This window comes from Mangifera indica, chromosome 11 (genome assembly GCF_011075055.1).
Source record: "Mangifera indica cultivar Alphonso chromosome 11, CATAS_Mindica_2.1, whole genome shotgun sequence".
NCBI classification, from domain to species: Eukaryota; Viridiplantae; Streptophyta; class Magnoliopsida; order Sapindales; family Anacardiaceae; genus Mangifera; species Mangifera indica.
In genome coordinates, this window is record NC_058147.1 from 11,340,667 (window position 1) to 11,346,666 (window position 6,000).

Genomic DNA, 6,000 nt, shown 5'->3' on the forward strand with positions numbered 1-6,000 from the left:
CTGATTTCCAAGACGTGTCTGACCTAGACAATTAATAACATTTACCAGAACAAGCTTTTAGTAAACAAGAATTCACAAAAGCATTTTAGAAGTTAAACAAAAAAACAATATTAAAAAATGAGAAACTTTATTATTCATAAAGTATATGATAGAAAATTAGAAGTCCTATGAAAAAGAAGCAATGATATAGAAAATAAGATAGAAGAGGAGAAAAAGAGAGAGATTCTAACACAAATTATACGACAATAGGCAGAGGATTAGCAAGATGATAGCTGAGAGAGTGATCAAATTTCCAGTATAGTATCAATGAATCAATTTCTATATCAAAACCGACTTAAGGCCTATGTGATACATGTCAAGTACTAAATAGATACAAACTCAAAATCATAATCTAATAAGAAAAGAAATCTTTTCCTAACATGAAAAATAAATAACCCTAAGTTTCTAATTGGAAAATAACTTTAACACTAAATAATTTCATGAATCTCAATAACAAAATCCTTGTAATTTAATATTAAATCCTGATTCTTGCATTATGTGGTCCAATAGTGAAAAAAATAATAGAAAGACTAGAGACATTCAAAATAGCATAACCAATCATAGGATATCTAAACTATAGCTACATCAGAAAGAAGTCAATGATAAAAGATATTAAACCAAGAGAAGCAAACACAACTGCAAGCCTATTGGGACCCTCTTCCTTTATTGTAGATAAATATGTGTAAACTAACGCTATCAGGTGAATGAAAGCGCACAAACAAATATACAAACCCTATTGTAAAGTCCTGTAACCAATCAAATAAAATTATGAAATATTCATATTTATATTAACAACATTGATGCTATCTATAGATGCTATTGCAATTGCTATTCTCTTAAACCCATCTTGACCAAGTTTAAGAAAAACCCAGAAAAAATTAAACCAAATAAATAAATTTTGCAAATAAACAAGTGAAAGGTGAGCACCAGAGTGAAGATAAGAGTAGCGAGATGAACTTTCCCTTTCACAACCCTTGCATACCATATGGTTGAACGACAGCAAAATCAATTAGAAACACAGAGAATTTTTTTTGGTAAGCTGAGCTAATGGTATTTTTTTTTGGTAAGCTGAGATAATGAAATTGTTGTTAAGTTAGGAGATGGCACTTAGTGGGAATGGTTTCTGAGTGGGTGGCAATGATTTATGAGTGGCTTGACAAAAAAATTTAGTTTGTTGGCCTGACTTGAAATGGGCCATTCATAAAAGAAATTATGAGCCTTTAGAGAAATATTAATTGGTATCTAAAAACAAAAGGGTAGCTCAAGTTCTACATACTCGATCAAATTAAAATTGGTTTAGTTTAGGTTAGATTTATTATTTAGATTTGTAATTTATTCATAGAACAATGATGCCTTAACAATTGTTTTAAGAGTGGATACGAATTGAATTAAGCCCGTAGATCCCTAACTCAAGTCAATTCGAATAAAAAATAATCCAATTCGAGTATTGCTTGAGTTTGTCGAATCAAAATTAAAGATGATAATTGATTTTACTCATAAATTTAAGTCAAATAAAAGTCAAACCAAACATAACATCTTTTAACTTAAGTTTGGTTTAAAAAACAAATCGAATCTTTCAACTTCCTAAAATATCATAGTTTTGATGTACTATAACATTTTTTATCTAATTAAATTATAGTTAAAATTTTGATCTATTAAAATAGTTATGAAAGTCAATGTTTTATATCTCATAACGCTACGATTTTTTTTCAACTGCAATTTATTGTTAATTTCCTAATACAACACTACTAATTCATTGTTTTATATGTCATAATGTCAGTTTCTTTTTCAACCGTTACTTATTATTAATTTTTTAATACAACACTATTAAATCCGTTATTTTATATCCTATAATACAACAGTTTTTTTGCAACCGTCGTTTATTGTTAATTTTTTAATACAACACTATTAAATCCGTTGTTTTATATCCCATAATACAATGGTTTTTTTGCAACCGTTGCTTATTGTTAACTTTTTAATACAACACTATTAAAACCATTGCTTATTTTATTTTAGACAACATTTTAAAAAGTGTAGCCAAAATAAGTGTCGCCTTAAGCCTAATATGTGGTAGTGAAATCTGAATAAGAGTCAATTTAAGCAAGACAAATCCAAAAAGATCAATTCAAGTTTAAGTTGGCAATGAGTTACATGACAAGTCGTCGGAGAGAAATAATAGGGATTGACAAAACTGAAGAATAAAAAGAATCGTTGAGGCTCCTACTAGCTCACTTAATTACCCAATACCTCTTTTTTTTTTTTTAAGTGACAAATAGCTTTATCTTCAATTGTTTTTTAGTGTACAAAGACTCCTTAGAATTGAATAGGATATGTACATAGTAAATGTTCCTTATTAGAATACATACTCAGCCTTTTCAAAGTCCTGTAATGATATAAATCTAGCTAATGTATTAACCAAGGCTATGTTAGTGAGTAAGTTTAAGGTAGGCTTAGACTTACTTAGTATTGGTGGTGTCTAGTTACTAGTTGAGTTTGTAAAAGTGTATTCGCTAGTTGATATTCATGTGTCAGTTTGTGACAAGGTAAAGTTTAGTTATATGTATCTTAAATTGTCACAAAGGGCGATTTGGTAATTCAGCATCAAAGGGGTATATTGTCTTTCTTCTATCATAGTAGGGATAGTTTGGTCATTCTTAGGATTAGATATTTTTAACCCTAGATAATTTGATTACTCTAGATTATTCAATTTTTTTTCCACTTTCATCTTTCTTTGGGTGCTCTATTAAGGTTTTGGTTTTTTCTCTTTAAGCTCTTTGGTTCAACTTTGTTTGATAAGAAATCTATAGTAATATTAATGAATTTCTATGTTCTTGTTACTAATATTAACATAGTTGTGTAATCTTGAAGAGTTGTACCATACCTTGTATATTGGCATTACACTAGTGGATTTGACTAGACGAATACCTTTGCTTTGAATATAGGATTTGGTTTATAAAATTCAAACCAAGTAAATCTTGCTATGCTTGATTTCTTGTTTTCTTTATCAATTGTTTATTATAATCGTTAGATCCAGTACTAAAGCTATAGTTGATTTAAAAGTTTGATAAGGTATTTTGAGGGGAAATTAATTAAAATAGGCAAACGAGTTGTCGTTTATATGTTTTTAGGCCAAAATGTAGTGGTTTAACTTATATAAGCAAACGATAAATTTTGTACCCATTTTACCCCTAATTTAAAAAACAAAATAACTTTAGTTGAAATAGGAAAAGTGAAAGAATAAGCTATAAACAAAGTGACTTTAGCCAAAACGGGAAAAGTGAAAATCGAAATTAGAAATCTCAAACCACAAACCACCGACGAATATCCTTTGAGTAGTAGTTTCAGGCAAGTGGCAATGCTTCTAGTAAGTAGCAAAATTTTGGGAAGCGACAATACATCAACAATGACTTTAGAGGTCAATTAGCATTTGCGATTTTGTTGATTTGGTTTATACCTATTTTTATCGAACGAATGTAAAAACCCATTGTGAGTATTGATTGTTGCATGTTGTTGGATTGATTGAAATAAGATTAGACCATGTGCGTCGATTGTGGTGGTTCCCCTGGCGGTTAGGGTTTTTAGATTCAAACCCTAAATTTGTTGATTTATGTATTTTAATGTTAAGAATGGTATTTAGTGGTAATTAGAGTTGTAATTTCGCTGTTAATAGTGTGTCATAAATGTCTAAAAGCCTAATCGTCAACCTAATGAAAACAAGGCTTAAAATAATACAAATTTGTAGGAACCGTGCAAATCCTGAGCAATCCATGCAAATGCAAACTTTGCAATCCATGCAATGGCCCATAAGTGCGCAAAATCCCATATTGTGTAATCTCCTGCAACTGCACAAACCATGCAATGTCATGCAAACCAACACTGTTAAAAAAATGTTATGTTTACTTGCACTTGTAAATTTTAATTACTTTAAACTTTGTTGTTTTAATGAATAACATTTCATTTTGAATTCATTTTTGCGAAAATTTCCAATTAATCAACAGGTGGGGGAAAGGATTTCATAATGCTCATGATTTTAGAGTTATGATTAATGTTTGTAGTCATAAAGATACAATGAAACATATCAGGGCAAAACTAAATTCAAAGCGGAAGATATTATTCAGACAAGTATGTTTTGGACACTTTTTAAATCTTGAAGTACATGGATATAGTTCGACCTTATTACATAGTGTACTTTTTCGACAAGTGAATAAAGATGAGTTGGGAGAGGTCTTTTGGTTTAGATTAAATAAAATCGATTGTCAATTTAGTCCAATTGAGTTTGCTATGATGACTAAACTAAGGTTTAGTAGAGAAGTAGATATAATTGAATACATAACAACGTATTCATCAAATTTTAGAGACAAGTACTTTCTAGGTGCCAAATTTGTGAGTCATGGTGCTCTTAGTAAGACTTTAATGTCTAAGTCATGGGGAAATAATGATGAGGATGCAATCAAAGTAGTCATATTGTATTTGATACATTATGGATTTTTAGGAATAGGTAATCGAAAACTGGTATCAAAACATATATCGCAGTTAGTTGATGATTGGGATGCATTCAATAGATTTCCATGGGGAACTGTGGTTTGGAAGTTGATAGTGAAATCAATGAGTCAAACGGTGTAGAAAAGGTGTGAAGAAGTTATGAATGATTATTGAGCATATAATCCAGATATTCCAACGCAAAGTTATGCATTAATGGGATATACAGTGGCATTTTAGGTAACCTTAGAAATAAATATTAGGTTAAATTAGAGTTATATTGCTTTTGCATTTTTGGTTTGATTATGTACTTCATCTCACAATATTTTTTTTATATGAAACCCTCAATAACTTTAAGGGTTTCGAGGCTTGCAAGTCCAAAGATATGATCCCTCAAATGTTGAAATAGAAGTCACTTGAGTGGCTAGGGTTGGATCTTGTCAACAGCATATTCGAGGCTTCTTAGTACATTAATTTATATTTAATATAAAAAGTCAGTAAATTTATTATAACTTAAAAATTGATACATTCATCAGGATATTGTCACTTTTGTGTTGATTCCATCTATCGAGGAAAGGTAATCAATATGGTATAACGAGGTTGTGGAATACATAGGATACGTAGAAGAATTTGATAATGACTATAGCCCTATTCAATCTAGCGGTGCAATCTAATCTCCTTACCATGCATGTCAAAGCATACCTGCACACAGTCTAGTCATGTCCGAGTGGACTATCACTAGTTGCCAAGTCTAGGCATTGGTCCATATATCACTCGTCAATGTCTTTTTGACATACCGTTAGAAAATCCCCTCACGTCGCCTATATTAAACCCACATCAATTACTGAAAGTGTTTGATGTGAGGAAATGCTATATGGGTTCATAGGTACAGTGTAGCAATAATTTAGACAATTTGAAAAGCAATAGACATCGATTGAAACAAAGGTTGCAAAGATGCAATGTATGTTTTATTCCACCCCTGCAGATGAGGTTAGCGTGAAAAAAATACATATGATTAATATTGAAAATGCAACAATGATAATGATAATAATTTTTCATGATAACAAAAGAAGAGTCGACTAAGGTCATTACTATAGTGGCCTAAAATGATGATGTATGCCCACATGATAATGATGTAGTCACATGTTAGGATGCATATGAGGTGGTTATTGAGTGCAAACCTATGGAGACACCAATACAACCTCGGTCGAGTACCCAGAGGACATTACAAGGCAAGATTATCAAGAAGAAGAGATTACTACTCAGCTCATTTACTAACTTTATAAGACAATGTCAACCATGAGAAGAATGCCAACTAATATACACCAATTTTGGAGCTACCTGTAATGACACAACATTAACTTATTTGCCCATGCAAGAAGCTTAATTGGTGGGACGAGCTTTGCATAAAAAACAAGTGGCTATCAAATGAGATGCTAAGTTATCAACATATAATATATTTATGCATTATCAATATTGTTA